The sequence below is a fragment of the Coloeus monedula genome (genome assembly GCF_965178545.1).
Source record: "Coloeus monedula genome assembly, chromosome: 24".
In the NCBI taxonomy this organism is placed as follows: domain Eukaryota; kingdom Metazoa; phylum Chordata; class Aves; order Passeriformes; family Corvidae; genus Coloeus; species Coloeus monedula.
The window spans coordinates 4,803,787-4,822,045 of record NC_138804.1 but is presented as its reverse complement, the minus strand read 5'-3'; the positions used below and the strand labels follow the sequence as shown (position 1 = coordinate 4,822,045).

Below are 18,259 nucleotides of genomic sequence, written 5' to 3'. Positions count from 1 at the left end.
AATGAGAAAAACAGTACAAACTGGAAGCAAGTGTGCAAGAAGCCATTAAATGAGCTGCTGCATGAAAGAAACATTCAGAAAAATGAGTCCATGGTTCTGCATCTAAAAACCAGCAAAGTACCACACTTTTTCCCTTTATGGGATGATTTTTGTTAATTACCTGATGAAAACTATTCTGTAATATGTGAATTAAACACCAGTTTTTATTTAATCTAGACTTGTTTTGAATAACCATCCTGTTTAATTCCAACTTGCATGGAACACCAACAACACAAAATACTAAGAATTGGGTGTGTCATTTTATTTTGTTTGCTCAATTTAAGGAGCCATGTTATCTAAACTTCCAACCAGAAGGCACCAGAGCAGAGGACTGGGCTGCAGAATCGCTCTCAGCAGCTGCCTTCTGCTCTGCACAACATCTTGATGCCAGTAATTCATTATTAAAAGCCCTGGCAAGTGATCTCCAGTTTCTTGCACTAAAACATATATTAAAAATCCTAAAATACAAAGTCCAGCTTGGTCAGACTTTCTCAAACTAGATACTCTGGATAGAATTTCTGAAAGCTGCCCACTATGAACAGAGCCTGGATAGACTGCTATTTACTTTCAGCTTGTGCTTTCCAAGCTCATCTGCCTTGGCTTTGGATATAAACTTTCATGCAAGAAACAGTTCTCCCAAACTGCAAATAATTAAAGTCAGGATAGTGTGATAAAACCAACACACAGTAATTACCCTGATTAGGAAAAAAAAGCTAATTGACTATGGTTTTGTATTACTTTAAATCAGTCACTATTTCCCTAAGAACAAAGCTTTGATTGGGGTAATGAAGTTACATCTATTAAACAGTGATTTGGAATAAAACCATAGAATCGTTTATGTTGGAAAAGACCTCCAAGATCATTAGGTCCAACCAATACCCAGCACTGCCAAGGCCACCACTAACCCATACCCCCAAGTGCCTTGTCTTTTAAATCCCTTGAAGGATGGTGACCACCTCTGCCCCGGGCAGCCTGTGCCAGGGCAGAACAGCCCTTTCAGTGAAGAAATTTTCCCTAATATCCAATCTAAACCTTCCCTGGCACAGCTTGAGGCCATTTTCTCTTGTCCCATCCCTTGTCCCCTGGGAGCAGAGCCTGACCCTGATGCCTTGAGAGGCCTCCTAGAAACAGAGACAAGACAGGAGTACGGGAATAAGGCAGGTATTTATTTGAAAGGCCTTCAAAGGTACCCCTGGGGACCAGAGGCCACTGCCGAGATGGGCCCCAAGATGGACAATGGGTCACGAGTTGTTCACACTTTTATAGGTTTGGTTCATTTGCCTATCAGGGTTAATTCTCCAATTAAAGCTTCAGTTAATGATGTCATTTCCCCTCAGCTTACCCCCCCCCCCCTTAGAGGCTCTTTGGTTTATACTTTCTGGGCCTAGGACCCGGACAGGCTTTGTTATGTCTACCTAGCACGAGAGCACAGAAATTAACAGGCTACAAGAAACTTCAGTTACACACTGGGCAGTGCAGGACTTGGAAAATAGAAAAGTTAAAACCTAAGGCATCAACCCCACCTGGCTCCATCCTCCTGTCACGGAGTTGTGGAGAGCAAGATGATCCTCCCAGGCCTCATCCAGGCTGAGCCCCACCAGCTTCTCCAGCTGCTCCTCATCAGACTTGTGCTTCAGACCCTTCCCCAGCTCTGCTCCTTTCTCTGGACACGCTCCAGCCCCTCAGTGTCTGTATTCTAGTGAGGGGCCCAAAACTGAACCCAAAGGAGGGAAACAAACACTTCCCTATTCCTGCTTGACACACCATTTTTCACGCAGGCCAGGATGTCCTTGGCACACATGCTGGCTCATGTTCAGCAGCTGTCAACCAGCACCCGCAGGTCCTTTCCTGATAGGCCCCCTTCCAGCCATTTTCCTCCTAGCCTGGAGCGTTCCATGGGATTGTTGTGCTTAGGATGCACTCCATCCCCTTGTCCAGAACATTCATAAAGATATTAAGCAGGGCTGGTCCCCAATACTGAACCTTGGGGAACTCCACCAGTGCCCAGCCACAGAAGGAAGCAGTTCCATTCCCCTTCACCACCTGGGCCCAGCCATCTAGACAGTTTTAAACCCAGCAAAGAGAGCACCTGTCCAAGCCCTGAGCAGCCAGTTTGTCCAGGAGAAATGGTGTCAAAGGGTTTACTAAGGTTCAGGTAGACACATCCACGGCCCCTCCTTTATCCACGATGCAAGTCACCTTGTTGTAGATCATTAGATTGGTCAGGCAGGATCTGCCTCTCCTGGCACGTGCTGGCTGGGACTGACCCCTGGTTGTCCACTATGTGCCATATGATGGCATGCAAGATGGTCTGTTCTATAACCTTCCACACCACTGAGGTCAGGCTGTAGTCCCCAGATCCATTTTCTGACCCTTCTTCTGGATGGGCACTACATTTGCAAGCATCCAGTCAAGTAGGACCTTCCCTGTTAGCCAGGAAGGCTGGGAAATGATGGAAAGTGGCTCAGTGAGCACCTCTGCCAGCTCCTTCACTACCTTGACTGGATTCTATCTGGCCCCAGAGATTTGTCTAAGCGGTGTACTATGTATTTATAGAAACATTTTTTTATTGTCTTTTACAGCAGTAGCTGTAATGTTTTGTACAAGTCATCTCTGCAGTTATTTTCACTCCTTAGTTATTCAAGGACCACCACTTTACAATGAACAGCAACAAAAATACATTAATTAGGCAGAAGAATAGCATAGGCTTCCCATATTTTCTGGTGGGGCATTTCATGACAATGTGTCCCATGCTGCTGCATTAGACACACACAGAATTGGAGCATGCAGCCAAAGCAATCTAAGACGTCACCCAACTGGAGCAGAGCTTTTCCTCACAATGTTTTCATTCAGTGCCACTCACCACATGACAAACAGCTTCTGACAGAGAAGAGCAGAACTTGGCAGAGTGCAGTATGGTAGATCTAACCCCACCTTTGTTTTTTTTTAGATTTAATTAAAATACCCAAATAAAAACAAAGGTAAAAGAGACACATATTGACGTTACTATGCACTGCACAGCTGCTGAGTGCTTTTTATTCTGAAGGTTTGACTTAAGTTTTAATCTTCAGGCAAAATATGCTCTCAGTCATCCCCCACACTGGCAATGGCCTGTGCTCCTCCACATTACAGTGTAAGCAGGCACACAGATATATTTTATTTTTCCTTGTATCTCAGCACTCCTATATCCAACCATGATAGTATTTCACCTGCCAAGCTGATGAAATATTTCCAACTTATTATTGAACACAGGCTGATCAGTGTTCTGACTATACCAAGGCAGCACATCCAACCTGATGCCTGCTCCTATAGGATCCCTCCTGAGGATTTAGCAAATACAGGCCAACAACAAGAATCTCCCATTTTGCTTTGAAACAGCTTGATTCAAGACCCCAGGAGATTACAGCATCAGCCTGGTTCCTAGTTTATGGAATAAAACAGCCCCTTAAGGAACTGTCAGGAATTGAACAATTTTGTGTACTTTCATTTTTTTTCTTCCTCCAGGCAAAACCAAGATCATAGAAATTCTTCATGAGTTGTAACATTACAGTGATACAAACAAAATGAGTGAATAAACTGGTGTGTAAAATGTTCAATCTGGTGAAAATCAAAAAACCATTACAGATACTCAAAAGAAAAGGGACTCACCGTAGTAGTGCAACCCTGTGCAGAGACAGGAGAGCGCAGGAGGGGCTCAGTGAGCTTTCCTCCTCCACCACAGAATGAAATACCTCACACAAGTCACTTGCTTTCAGAAGCAGTTGGCAGTAGCACAGTGCACACCCTCATTCCCATGGTGCACAGGAGTTCATTTGTAACTGTCAAATTCAGGTTGCACAGTATATGTCTGTGACTGTCATCCCACAGCTTCCAAACCAATGGGAACAGGTACCTTGCTCCACTGTTTGAAAAACAGCTGAAGTAAGAAGAAAAAGGAAGTGGGATTTCTAACTTCACACTGTGGTGCCAACCACCCTGTGCCGAGTCCTACTTTCTAATACTATTGACAACCAACTCCTCAAACAGCCTTGCTCTCCAAAACGAGTCTTGAAAATGCCCTCTAAAATCCATCTTCAAGACACCATCCTTCAGGCTTTCTCTTGTTAAATCTACCCCCTTCATGAACAGTTTTCTCCTAGTTTCCTTCTTCAGAAGCAGAGCTGAAAAAGGACTCAAGTTAATGAATGAAAGCTGGGCTACACACCAGCCTGTTGATTCCCTGTCTTGAACAAATCCAGAAGCAGAGCTCACGACAAACATTGATACTCCACTATTGGCTTTTCTCATCCTCCACACACACCCACATGCCCCTAGGTACAACACCCACAGGTATCTTCAAAACACTGCAACAACCAGGAGAATAAACCTTTGCAATGAGTGCTGCTCGATGATTCCCTGCTCTCTCTCCGTGCTCTTTCTTCCCTTCTTTATCAACCAGGAAATTTCAGAATCAAACACTGTAAAAATTACAAGGAAGGCATTTTGTACGCCCTATTTCTGAAGGTATGGATGGTCATGACAAGCCTCCAAATAATGTCCTGTGGGACTGAAAAATCATGGTTTGATTAAAGTTCATAACCTTAAAATGGAAAGCAAATTGTGTTGCGAGAAATAAAATAAGAAATAAATAGAGTGAGAAAATAACTGAAATTAAACATGGATATACAAATCTCATTTTCCCCTAAGCAATGTCTGTTCCATTGACAGGAATTTCCCCATGATTTTTAGATCCTTGAAGAGCTATCAGTGGTCTGACTGTCTGCAGCTCACTCTGCTTGACCAATGACACATGCTTATTTTCCCAGTTCTTATGCAATGTTTTTTCAATTTGATTTTGAAACACAGCAGGGAAATTTTTAATGGGGAAAAGAACTGTTTTCACAAAAGGAAGATTTGGAAAGAACAACTTCATCCTCAAGAAAAACAACTCCCACTGAGCCCAGAAATCACGTGGCAGTTCCTGCTAGACAGAGCCAATGTGCATCGCTTACAGGGCACAAGAACACAGAACTGCTGCTACCTTTCAGTGACAAAACCGAAGTACAGTGATTTACACAAACGTCAGCTAAGTAAAAGAGTTGATTCCCTCCTCTGTTCCTGAGGATATAATTTGCAGTGAGACAGGACAGATTTTTCCCTGAAGGCCACACAGGGTGTGGTACCTGAAATCTCACAGCTCATATACATTTTTGTGTTTCTGGAAATTAATAAACAGGTCACAAATTTCTAGAGCTGCAGCCCTAGACAGAAAATAAAAGCTGTTTGACTTCCATGGCTTTAAAAACAAACTTTCCAACAGCAGGACACACTGCCTTTAATTCCTAAAAGCCACTTCAGACACATTATAATAGATTAGGACACTTCCTGAACAAAAGACAGAACATTTTAAGCCTCTCTCAGACAGACAGCAAACCTGCATCACATTAACCGCAAAAAGGAATTACTGACATTATGCAGTTCTAAATTTCCTTTTCAGTAAAAGATTTGACTCATACATATCAAAAAGTCATATACCTAGTACCAGAGGCTAGCATGAAATGCACCTACAGTTCTACTAGAGAAACTTTTTCAGTACTCAACCTTCACCACAATTTTATTACAGAGGTTGTGACTACAGTAAATTTACTTTTTTTGTTATTTTGCATTAGGGTCAGACATGGTGTTTATCAGGGTATGATTAGTTCTGAGAACATCTGTAGTTATTCATATCTTAGCAACACTAGTTGCTAGAATAACCTGCTCAAAAAAAATCAGGAAAAAAGTATTGGAAATTTGAGATTTTTTTTTCTGGGGAAAAAAACCAGTTTAAATGATGGTGTTCAACACTCAGCTACTCAGTAGGAGCCACTACTTTTAAGTAAATGGATTTATTACACCATTTGCTTCACACAGCATCTGTCCTGCCGACAGAGGCAGGGGGAGCCCAGCAACATCTGCCGAGAGCAGACGCATGGTCTGTCTCACCCAGCTACACCGGCAGGACCTGTGTGAGCATGGCCACCTCCACCAGGTTTCCAAGGGCTTTCAGTCCTGCTACAGAAGGACTGGGTGAGCAGCTCAGCTTTCAGCACGTCCTCTGCCTTCAGGATTCTGTGAACCTTGATCACATTCTGTCTCCAAATCAGGCCCCCACCCTTCAGCTCCTCTTGGGTTTTTAAAAATCTGCTCCATCCACTATGGTCGTGGTCACTGCCCACTTCAGACACAGCAACCACAGATGCACGTAATACACAAGATGTGGCTGCAACCACAGCTTTACAATAGAGCAGTAAAATGATGTCTCTGTCTGTTGTCCTAAGCCAGCCAGCATCATCAGTGTTTTGTCTGGCTGCTGCTTACACAAGGAATCATTTCAGTGACCTATCGCTGCCCTCAGGTTCCCCTTCTGGAGTCACAATTGCCCATTCTGAGTTCAGCCTCCCGTTAGGCAGGGTTTAGATTGCTTTTCCCGAGATGAATTACCTTTAATTTAGAAAAAACAATCTAAACCATATTTATTTTCATTATATTAACTTCTTGTAAATTTATCTACACTGAAGTTTTTCCACTGAAGCCACTTTTTGATCACTCAGTCTTGAACTTAAATCGTTGGTAACATCAAAAAACTTAGAAAATCTTATTGGTCATTCATTCCTCCAGATCACTGGTAAAGATGTTGGACAAACCCAGTTTAAGCACCAATATCCACTGTAAGAGCAATATGGTGGGGTGAACAAAAGTCATGTTTCTCAGTGTATCAAAGATTTTTTTAGGTGGTGATGTAACATGGTAGAAGTTCAAGATCCCAGGAGAAGTGAAGATGACAAGTAAAATAAACAGCCAGCTTATAGTTTGTTCAGAAGACTGATCTGATCTGTACAGTGCTACGGGGGGGCCTGAAGAAGCAACATCTGATCATCAAGGACAGCTTCCCCAAGTGCAAGAGCACATTCCACCCCAACAGGCAAGAAAATGAGCAGACGCAGGGAGAGGACAGTTTGACAGACAACTTCTGACTAAGCTCAAAAAGGAAGAATGTGGGAGGCCAAGCTAAGACCAGGTACCTATGAGGACTTCACCAGAACTGCTGAAGCACGCAGAGATCAAAAGCTTAGCTGCCTCAAATCTGGCAAGGGACACAAAATGCAACAAGAAGGGCTCCTAGGGCTCCTCTGAGCACACTAGTAGCAACAGGCCAAGAAACCTGCTGGTCAGATGCTGAGCAGGCAGGCATCAACTGACCAAGGATACAGGAAAGGCTGAGGGATTCAACGTCTTCCTTTCTTCAGGCTTTACTATCAAGGTCTGCTTTCAGGCCTCCCAAGTCCTTGTGCCTCATGGGAGAGCTTGGAAGGTGAAAGTGTCACCTGTCAGGACCCCCAGAAAATATATCCCATCCTAGGGGTTTGGTTACCTGGGCTCAAGACCAAGACAGTGCAGCTGGTGACCCTGGGGACAGCTTTTCCAGAAAGCACTACTGAAGGCACCAGCAACTCCACTTCCTGTCTTGGGAACTGCTTTTAAGCTGCAGATCTCCCCTCTGGCTCCCACCTGAGCTATAGACCTAATCTAGTTGGAGCACAAAGGTCCCTCCTGGGATCCACCTGCCCACTCAAGCTCCTGCCTGACTCCTGACATCGCCCAGTTCTCCCTGTGGGTCCTGAGGGACTGCGCCCTTGCTGCTGCAGCTGCCTGCTGTGCTACCACTCAGTGGCCCTTTCCTGCTGCTCCCAGACACTAACACTGGCACTAACAATGGAAGATGAAGTTAGAAACTGCCTTAGGAAAACTGGACATACACAACTAACACCAGACACGATGGAGAAGGATCTGCTTCCTATCATTTTAGAAAGGTCACATCAATCTGGAAGGTGACTTATGACTGGAAAAGGGCAAATGTTACCTTCAAGACAGACAATAAGGGAGAGAGAAGCCAGCTGTCTGTTTCATCCCAGTGTGTCAGGGGACTGTGGAGCAAATCCCCATGGAGATCATTCGTACACACACAAAGGACAAGCACGAAACTGGGAACAAGAAGCATGGATCCACCAAAGCCAAATGGTGTCTGCCCAATCTGACTGCCACCTCTGATGAAATTATTTGCTCTGGAAAATAAGAGCTATGAATATTCGGTATCTCCTTTCAGTAATGCAGAGTCCTTTGGCATGCTTGCAGCCACACTGGGCAGATATGAACTATGGACAAGTCCTGTCCACAGGAAAACTGCGTGGATGGCCAGGTTCAAAGGACTGTGACTACATGGCAACAATCTAACTAGTGGCTAGTAACAAAAAGCTACGCACAAGAGATGACAGTGGACACAGTACTAACATCTTCATCATGACAAGTTCAACAGTACAGCACATGCCTTCAGAGAAAATCCATGGATAAGACCAAAATGGGAGGTGCAATCCAAAAGCCTGGAAAGCAGAGCTGTAATTCAGTTGTGACTTGGCAGGACAGGCTGGCAGGAACCTCAAGAAGTTAAACAGCGGCAAGGGCTACAGGCTGCCCTAGGGACAGGGCAACCCCATGCAACACGACAGGCTGGGAACAAACTGAGAGGCCACAGTTCTGCAGGAAAGAACCTGAAGAATCCTGGTGGACAAGTACAACATGAGTCAGCTGTGAGTCCTGGCAGCAACGAAGGCTTGTCTCAAGCTAGACTAAAAGATACAGAACACACACAGCCAGACTCATCTCAAGAGACTAGAAAAAGATGTAATGGTTGTAAACTGCAACAAGGAAAATTCCAGTTCAATGTGAGGAAAAATTTATTCACCATGTGAGAGGTCTACACTACAAGACTGTCCCATAGGGGTGGTGAAACATCCAACCCTGCACATTCTCAAAAGCCCAGCGGTCAAGAGCCTGAGCCACCTACCTTCTGTGAACAAAAAAGAGGCCACATCATGAGGTGCCCTGCAGTCCAAATCTCTCCTTCCAGAAGCTTCCATTCATAGAGCACCTTTCCTCCAAGCCTGGGGAAACCTCCTTCAATACAGCTTTGTCAAATGTTTTCTGAAAATTTAATTATACCTGTAGCTTCCCCTCTACCCATGCACTCTGAGAACTCCAGGACAATAACAAGGTGGAATTTGCTTGTACAGAAGCCATGCTGACAGCATGCTTGCAAGTAAGCAGTGGTTTTGTCCTTTATAACCTTATTACTGTGGAACTCAGTCATCTGTGGTGTTCCCTGGAGGTTCTCTAGGGCCCACCTTTAACTGTGAAAACAAGGAACTCACTGAGCTTTTCCGTTACACGTTACTACCCTCGGGTGCCCATTACTTCATCCTTGGCCACCAAGCAGTCCCACACAATCGCTACCTGGATTCCTGCTCTTGATGAATTTGGAGAATATATTACAACTGGTTTAAGCCTGCTATGCAAGGCGCTGTTCAACTTATTTTTCACTCTTTTTAATTCTTGTTTTACATTTTACCTGCCACCACCCAGATTTTCCTGTTCTCACCTGCCACACTTTTCATTTTAAATGCTCATCTCTCCCCTATGATTTTTTTTAGCTTTCCTGTCGAGCCATGGAGGGATACTGGGGACACCCCACCACCACCACCCCAATTTGTTTGCTGTTCAGGCTTCTGACAGAATTTTTTAAACAGCCTACAAGTTCCCTATCGGCTGCTCACTTTTGGACAGATCTTTTCATGGTTTGAGGGATTTTCAATCAACTTGTTTCATTTTTAGGTATTTTAATTTCTTGAAATTGAATATCCACGTTCTGGATTTATTTTGGCCGCTGTCCCATTCTAATCAGTTATATCTAATTGCACTGCAGTTGTTACAAGCCTTCCCATTACTAGCACTTAAATTTGGTTCTATGCACCACAACAATCCAAAAAGCTACTTCTTCTGACAGTTTAAGCTGAAGCGGTCATTCACTGAATTGGAAGAATGTTCCTTCTACCTCGCCTCCTGATAAGGCACTACCTGGTCTTTGTCCAGGTAGGTGGAATCGTCCATCATAAATCTCCCAAATTTGCAGCTTCTCTGATCTCAGTTAAGAGGTCCTGATCATTATCACTGGCCTGATCCAGGGATACCCAGTCTAATCCCAGCAGTACATTTAAAGTCTGGGATTTCCACCCATACAGACTCAAGAGTGCTTCTCTTCTTCTGTATCTGTAATGCTGTTCCCATTTATAAACCCCTTCACTCACACTGGCCACATCCCACTGTCCCTGGCCCCACTGTTCCTGGATAGAGATACCCTGGCATCACCACATTCCAGGAAAGCCTCCTTTTGTCATCTCCCTAAGACTTCTTACAGCACAGACAGCACAACCCTGGGGTCAGCTCCCTGTTCACCACCAAATAGTAATTGCTATGATTACAGGATCTACAACTAGTTAGTACTACAGCATCAAAAATTACCCAAACCAAGAATGAACATGTACTACTTGGAATTCAACAATTCCAAAATTTACACCCAAATAAAGTCTCAAATAAATGCAGACTTAGATGGTAAATGATTTGTTTCTTGCTGGAGCTCACTGACAAAATCCTTTTCCGTCTTTGCTCTTGGCAGGTCAGCCAACTTTCAAAAAAGAACAAATATCTCACAAATAGCAGCACCGTCTCCTCCACAGGGTACAACTCTGGCCAAAAAATGGCTGATGACTTTTTTTTCAAATCTACCCTAAAGGCCCCATTTCTCCCAACTCTCTTTTTTTTTCATGTTACCTCATGTGCTTTTCAGCATGAACCATAATTAACATATGCTACCAGCGACCAAATCACATGTAAGCAAAAAGTCTGAGTTGATCCTGAGTATGCTGTGCATTATTTTTTATAAAAAAGAAGTCACTGGTATTTTATTTACTGTGAGTGCTCCTCACTTACCTGGAGAGTTACCTCGCAGACCAGGAGAGTCAGCAAAAAAGCTACATTCAAATACTGAGAAATTGCATGAAGTTTCTACACAGACCCCAAAAGATACTGCAGCCAGGACAACAAAACCTTCAGATTAAAGACATACTCATATTTCCTTACTCTTCCCTGTTGGCCTTCCATCTATTTCCATGTTCTTTTTTTCTCTTTCACACCGTTATTTATTTGAATTATCTAACTGCCAGTCATGTAACTCTTTATATTTAGCTCATATGAAATATTACAGTTCAAGAGTACTCAAATATATTAACTTCTAAACTCAGTGATTCAGTCAATTAGCAACCCTCTCCTCCAAAAATATACTTCCAGACAACAAAACTGTGGTGACATAAGCTTTCAGTCTTTGGACCATCGTACTTCTTTACTGTAGGGCACTTCTGCTCCCTGCAGAAGTTCTCCCAAGTCTTCTAATGCAGAAGAGAAGTCTGCCGAGCAACCCAGCACAGCTATTGCAAGTAGTGAGACTCTGGGTTCATTCAGAAGCAGTCACCAAATCACAGAATGGGCTGGGGGGACCTTAGAGACCATCTCATTCCACTCTCCTACTAAAGGTAGGGACACCTTCCACAGTTTGCCCCAAGCCCCATTCAACTTGGCTTTAAACGCTTCCAGGGATTCAGTAATCCCAAATGCATATTCAGCTTCTGCCACATGCACAAAAAAAAAAAAATCATTGGAAGGCCCTGAAGGAATGGGATGACACACACCAAAGACACAAAGGGAAGATGGAGAGAGAGGTCTGATGTCCCTGTACGATAAGCAGCCATTTGAGTGTTCCTGATCACAGGGTCTCCCTTAGACTGCTTTACCAGATTCAGCCAAATGGCAACTGTGTCTATTGCAAAGTGCAACAAGTCAACAGGACCTGATGGAGAGCCAAAGAAACAAAAAGGCATGTGAAGGTTTTGGGGTCTTTTGGGGGGGAAAGGGGCAGGGGGGAAGAGTGTTTTCTTGTTTGTTTGCTTTTCAAGTTACTGCAGTTCCTGAGTTACAGCTTTTAAGGTGAAAAGACAAAGGGGAGGTGAGCTAAAGAAAAGCATCAGATTTCAGAGTTTACACAACTGTGGACAAATGACAAGACCCGAACTTTGTGTCTGCATCTTTCCACAGCATGCATTTCCACATGTGCGCTTTACTCTTGTCAACACTTAAAAAACAAGCACAAAAAGTAAGAAAGACAACAAACTACACTGCTTCAAGCATCACGTAAACCAGGTCCTCTGACCTTCTGGTACGTGCAAGTGTGGCTCCCAGGAGGAAATGAACAAGATCATGAAGATATCTTCATTGCTATAAATATATTTTCTTCAGACCTTGGCACTGAGAATCAATCCCTAACCGGATAACAAACAAATCCCAGCAAAACCAGTGCTGTATGTCCTGGAAAGCCTGATGACCACAGAAAATCTTGAGCCCAAGATGAAAAGCGGCAGATGAATGACCTGGTCATTGCTTTACTAACGGATCCCTAATTAGTTGACCTGTGGCCAGTAATAAGATTGTGCACTTTCATTTCAGCTGACACCAGCTGAGAGGCATCACATTACACAAACTCCTGCAGTGGTAATCAAAGCATGTTTAACCCAACACTCCATTAAGTTACAACCAGTTTTATTTGGCAACTGGAACAGGTAAGGAGCAGAGCACAACTCACTTCCACAGCTCTTTGGGGCCTGGCAGCTCTGTCACCTGTGACCACAGGTCTATTTCCAGGGGCTGTGGGAGAGTGAGGAACAGGACTGAAGTTTAGGCAGAACCAGAGGCTGACACACACCTTTGGGCTGAATGACAGCCCAAGGAATCAGTGTCTTCTTGCTTACCATAGGTACCAGGTAACCTGTGGGAAAGAAGAGCCCACAGCACTTTCTGCTGCCTTCTAGCTCTAAAATCTGTCAGTATCAAGACCTTACCCAAAGGGCTGTTGTCTCTGACTTAGGCCTAGTCTGCCAAAAACTAGTCCACTTTTTACTTCCTTCACTGGAAAAAGAAGCTGCATGACATAACACTGGACTCTGCCAGTAGCTCAGTGAAAACTACACTTTCAATAAAGTCCAGTTATATTTGGGTTTTTTACAACTGCAGCCACAAAAAAAAATTAATATCATTCATTAGAGAAACTTACATGACAACTTGGTGCTGTTTTTTTATTCAGCATAAAGTTACATTCTTTAGGTGCTGGATAGCTATCATACAGACTAACGATTCACGGAATTACTGTAACTGTTTTTGCTATCTTGTAAAATGCCAACCGCAGTGATACTATTGACTCATGGGGACTTTCTGGCTTTCCTCGGGTCAGGCAAGAATGAGTATTTTGTAACTTCTTTTATTTTTTAAACCAGAAGAATTAATTTTTGCTCATATCCAGAAACATCAACATAGCAGGAGGCTTGGCATGTGAGCTAACTACTGGATAGAATGGGGAAAAAAAAGAAAGTAGAATAAGAAGAATTAAACCTCATGTGTCTTTGTAGTTCTTCAGAATACCAGCCAAGATAATGAAGCGCCCCTGTTAACTCTGAATCACATCTTCTAGAAAGGCCAGCTCCCCTTCCTATACCCCAAAAAGTTCTGGATGGACAGGGAATGGGGATTTAAAGTACACAGAATAATCAAGGCAACAGCTTCTGAAATTTCTAAAGCTATTGTAAAGGTAGGGAACAAAGCAACAGATATATCCTACACATGGGACCAGACTTGCACGTGAAACTTCAAAGCCCTGAACCAACAGTGTTGTCTTCTGTGACAGTATTTTCCCCAACAGGTAGATAAGAACAACTATGCCTTTACCAAAAGAGCAGCATGAGGAAATCTGAAGTACAGAAAACCAGTATCATTGTTTTTCTACCCAAAACACCTCCATGTGGTTTTGAAAACAGCTGCTACATTCTTTTCTCTTCTGAATAATTAATAATCACCTGGTCCTGAATATTCATTTTTCTACCCTGATCACCTTAAGTCAGTAATATTTAAGGCAGATTTTCTTAAGCTCTCTCAAAAAGAACAGGGCAAAAAAAGAGTCACAGAAAAAACACTAGTATGAGACTGATTTGGAAAATCCCAGAAATGGAATTACACATAATAGCGCACTCTGTATAGAAATAGGAACCATCACCCAAGGTTTAAAGCTGCCACACACTTTATGCCATGTTCCAGCTGGTGACTCTCAGAGAAACAGCACTGTCAGTATTCAAACACAACCAACAAACATTTCAAGATGCAGCAGGAAGCTCCTGGGATGCAAGAATAGCGCTCTGGTCAAGTCTTAACTCAGGAGGGACCTATCTGCTGCTGAACTGAACTCTTCCATCACCTCTGAAATTAGGCTAGACATACCCTTAACCCCAAGTAAAAGTCTATTCAAGAGATGGAAAGAGTCCCCAGTCAGCTCCATCACAATATTATATTATTTTTCTAAATACAAGGCTGGTTTTCTAGCTAGCTTGTTCAGTTACAGGACTGATGGGTGACAACCTGGAAAAGACAGGGAAGTGACTGGTGTGAATCACAATGACACCATACCCTGAAGAGGCTGCTATGCCCTGCTGTGTCACAGCACTCTCCTAAACATCATGTTGGGTAAAGCACCAGGAGGAGATCCCAGCCCTTGCAACATCACCTTCACTGAGGCTCTGCTGGCAGCAGCAAGAAGAAAGAAAGGATTTGAAGTTACTCCCTCAGGTGCTGGAGTGCCTCCAGTCATGGCATCTGCAAAAATTATCCCAGAATCACTGCTAGAGAGGGGCCACCAGAGAATACTGCTGAAGAGATGCTGGTTTGCGGCCTCTTAACTAAGTAAAGGAAAAAAATTCTGGATAAATTAGGATGAAATAAAGAAAATAAATTAAGGGTAAGACAAAGCATGAAAAAGCTGAAAAAGACCTTCCTCAGTGTATAACCAACCAGTGAGTGCCACTGGTCATGGTATAAGGGACAAAACCACCCCCAAGGTCCTGTAAGAAGATGCTGTCTGGAGATAGGTAGTCTGTAGACACTGCTTGGTGCAAGAACATATATAAAATACCAGTTGTTAAGTCCTGACACAATTCCATTTCAGGCTCAAAAGTTTCCACACATCTCCATCCTGGCAGCTCCGCTTCCAATCACAGGGTTTTGCAGACCCAGTAAAAGTTTTATCAAACGTCCCTTTTCTAAGAGCAGATTTCAGGGAAAAAGAGCAGAGACTTGTCAAGAGGGAAAAAAATAACCCTACTTCTGCTAACTGAGAGTACAGCCATGGAGCTACTCATGTCCCAACAACGTATTATCTGCTTTATGCCTTGGGTACCTTACGTATAGCATGGCTCGCACACAGGAGCACACTACTTGCCTGACTTTTAGTTCAATTAAAGTATTTCAGTATATTTTATCTAGTTTTATGTTTAGCCATCTATAACCACCTTTTGGTACACAGAAGTTAGGAAACGGTACATTAATCTGCTGTAGAGGGGCTCCAACCCATTCATACAACACATGGAAACCCACTGACAGTGTCCTCTGACATATTCAACTGAAAACTCATTCAGCATCTGGGTATTTCCAGGGCAAAGTTTTGAGAAGTTACAAATCCTTCCAAAGTCACCAATTACTTGGGAATCCCTACAGCTATAGCATACATCCGTGACACTTTTTCAACCAAAATAATTGAAAAGCAACAATTTTTCAATCAAATGTGTTGCACAACCCAACAATACACAGTTCCCCAGGTGCCACAACTGCTGCTGAGGCTGCAGGGAGAGCTGAGGGGGAGACAAAAGCTGCAGGCAGACACTGCAGGAATTGCAGCAACTTGGAAACTGCAGGACTTCAAGCTCAGCAATGTTTCAAACAGAGCAGGGAGAATGTACTGGCAGATCACTGCTTGTGTGGCAAAAGCTGGATAGCAGAACTCCACAAGTAAGAAGGATCGCACCACAAGGTGACAAGGAAAATCCCCCAAACACAGTAGGGTAAGCCCAACAAGTCTGTAGGTTTGCAGGCTGAAAAAGCCACTATGGTCACGCATTTTTAAAAGTAACTTATTATGAAACCACTGACTTGAGGCACATGAATTGTGATTCTCAACTAAACATACCTTATTCAGCTTCCGGAATTTAAGATAATCCACAACAGACAAAACTGAAGGAAACCAAACAAGTGGCAGATAAGGCTTCTATGATTATCTTCTATGACTTTTACTGATTATCTTAATCAGTATGTTGACTGTTAATCACCAGTTGGAGGTTACTACACTACAGACGAAGTGTATCACAGAAACAGAGCTAGCTCCATACTGAAAGCAAACTCCACCATGACTCTTCAGCCACACCATGCAGCACAGCAGCCAAGCTAACAAAGCATTCTGTTCTGGAGCTGGCTGTACATAAAGCTCCAGCAATTCTGCACAGCATTCCCAGGAACATCCATCTGGATCCAACCTCGGTTGTGAAGCCCAAGCTCAGCCCAAACACCCTATCAGACTGCATAAACTTCAGCACAAGCAGCTACACCAACCCAAGAGCGATGCAGGTGTGCTGAACTGTGCCCGCACAGCCTGCGCCCGGCCCCGGGAGCCGCGGTCCCTCCCGCGGGCATCTACCCGAGTCCTGGGCATGTCGCAGGGCGGGTTCTGAATCCAGGTTCCCTCTAGCCGCTCCTCCCTGCCTGGGCGAACCCAGAGAGCCGGACAGTGCCCCCCTGCCCCTCCTGCCTTCCTCCCAGCTCTTCCGCGCACCAGCAGCGGCGAAGACACCTGGACAGCCGGGCACACGCCGCCGGGCTCGGGGGCGGCGAGACGGGGTCCAGCCCCGCGCCACCGGTCTTGCCGCAGCCCCCCGGGCCCGCGCTCTGGCGGGGGCGGGGGCAGGAGCACACGCGTCGGCCTCACCGCCCGCGGCCGAGGAGCCCCGGCCGGCTGGTCCCAACTCGAGCTGGGGAGCAGCTCCGGGGGCTGCGGGGGTACTCCGTGCCCAGGGCCCGAGCAGGCTCTTACCGAGAGGGGGCTCCGGAGCCGGGCCCGGGACCCGCAGCGGACATGGCAGCGGCGCCCGCGCTCCCCACCCGCCGCCGGAACAGAGCGCGCGGCGCCGGCAGTGGCGTCACTGCCCCGGGGCGGGGCCGGTGGGGGCCGGGCTGCGCCGCGCCCGCGCCGCGAGGGAGCCGCGGGGTGCCGCTGCCCGTCTGGGCAGTGCTGCGTTCCCGGAGCTTCCGCTCTGCTCACTGTCCCAACGGTATTTAATAGCGGGGCCAGTCCGGCTGTGTGCCACCAAAGCCGCTCCGTCACCGCACTCCTCAGCTGGGTAGGGGAGAGAAAACAGGACGAAGGGTGGTGGGGCGACAGCAGTGCAGGAGAGATCTCTCACCCAGCACCGGTACGGCAAACATGATCCGGCTGGGGGAATCCGTTTAATTTATTGCTAGAGAAATCAGAGTAGGGTAATAAGAAATAAATCCACATCTTAATCCCCCACCCCTCCCTGCTTGTCAGACTCGGCTGTATTCCCGATTCTCTCCTCCCCACAGCAGTGCTGGGGGCGGGGAATAGGGATCACACGCGCTCTCCCTGCCTCTCCCTCCTCAAGGGATGGACTCTTCAGTGGACTCTTTCAGAATTTTCCCTGCTCCAGCGTGGCGTCTTTCCCATGGGGTCAGTCTTCTAGGAACAGGCAGCTCCACTGCCGGTCCCCCATGGGGCCACAAGTCCTGCCAGCAAACCTGCTCCAGCGTGGACTTCTCTCTCCACGGGTCCGCAGGTCCTGCCAAGACTGCTCCAGCACTGGCTTCCCACGTGGTCACAGTCTCTCGGGCATCCCCCTGCTCCGGCGTGGGCTCCTCCAGGGGCTGCAGGTGCGTCTCTGCACCCCCGTGCCCTCCATGGGCTGCAGGGGCACAGCTGCCCCACCATGAGCTGCCCCGCCATGGGCTGCAGGGGAATGTCAGTCCCAGCACCTGGAGCAAGTCCTGCCCTCCTTTCCCACTGACACTGGGCTCTGCATGGCTGTTTCTCACATATTCTCACTCTTTTCTTTGGCTACGAATTGCTCCTGTGCAATAACTGTTTTTCCTTCTTTATAATGTTATCCGAAACGTGCTGCCACCGTCACTGATGGGCTCGGGTCCGCCCTGGAGCCGAATGGCTTTGGCTTCATTGGACACGGGGAAAGCTTCTGACAGCTTCCCAAAAAAAAACATCCCTGCAGCCCTCCCCACCCCCCGCCTTCTCCGCTACCACAGCCTAGCCCTGCAAACCCAATACGTTAAAATGGTTTGTCACATCTGAGCCGCACAATTGTGTTGCAGTGGGGATACTGCAACATACATATATCAAACCAGAAGTCCCGTGGAAAGGAAA

At 45.6% G+C, this 18,259-nt stretch overlaps 1 protein-coding gene across 3 annotated transcripts in view; it reads right to left on the bottom strand.

Moving 5' to 3' along the window:
• Positions 1–16,975, bottom strand: part of EYA3 (EYA transcriptional coactivator and phosphatase 3) — a 56,235-nt gene extending 39,260 nt beyond the window's left edge. For all 3 annotated transcript variants that reach the window (XM_082296635.1, XM_082296638.1, XM_082296636.1), the window contains exon 1: positions 16,901–16,975. The gene's annotated coding sequence lies outside the window, so the exon portion shown is untranslated. The remainder of the gene's footprint in view (positions 1–16,900) is intronic.
• Between the last annotated feature and the right edge of the window lie 1,284 nt (positions 16,976–18,259).